This window comes from Desmodus rotundus, chromosome 12, assembly GCF_022682495.2.
Source record: "Desmodus rotundus isolate HL8 chromosome 12, HLdesRot8A.1, whole genome shotgun sequence".
NCBI lineage: Eukaryota > Metazoa > Chordata > Mammalia > Chiroptera > Phyllostomidae > Desmodus > Desmodus rotundus.
In genome coordinates, this window is record NC_071398.1 from 80,641,342 (window position 1) to 80,641,952 (window position 611).

The 611-nt window shown below is 71.7% G+C and overlaps 1 non-coding gene across 1 annotated transcript; it reads right to left on the reverse strand.

Moving 5' to 3' along the window:
• Window positions 1–335: 335 nt before the first annotated feature.
• TRNAE-UUC (transfer RNA glutamic acid (anticodon UUC)) lies at window positions 336–407 on the reverse strand. The gene has a single exon. It is a non-coding gene; the product is annotated as a tRNA-Glu (tRNA).
• Window positions 408–611: the final 204 nt, after the last annotated feature.

A 611-nucleotide genomic window follows, 5' to 3' on the forward strand; every position in this document is an offset into this window, starting at 1 on the left:
CGCGGGCCGCCCGGGGGCTCCTGTTCCGAGGGCGGAGAGGCACCTTCTGTGCGGACGGAGCTGAGGGGGGCCAGGCGCCCGCGGGACCAGCCTGCGCCACCACGGGCTGCGCGGCTCCGCGCCCCAGCGGGCGGCAGGGAGGTGACGTCCCTGCGCGCAGCTGTGCGAGCCTGCCCGAGACCCCGAGAGCCCCTAGAGGCTCCTGTGCGGGCGGGCGGCTATAGCGCGACAACGGCGGAGCAGGGCAGCTGGAGGCGCAGGCCTCCCCTGCGGGAGCTGAGAGTGCGTGCGAGGAGAGGCAAACAATAAATGAGTCCTGAGGCCCGCAAAAGTGGTTCCCTGACCGGGAATCGAGCCCAGGCCGCGGCGGTGAAAGCACCGAATCCTAGCCACTAGACCACCAGGGAGTTCCTAGAGATGCGCCTGTTCTCCTCCCTGAGACGCGGGAAAGTGACATTCGTCCTGCACTGGGGGAGGGGAGGGGGAGGAGCAGGCACGTGGCGGGTCCCCCCGGGAGGCTCCCTGGGGCCGAGTCCTCCGGCCGCCTTCTCCAGCTCAGCGCGCACCTGCCGCCCGGAGATGCGCCCTCCCCAGGTGGCGCGTGTGGAGGG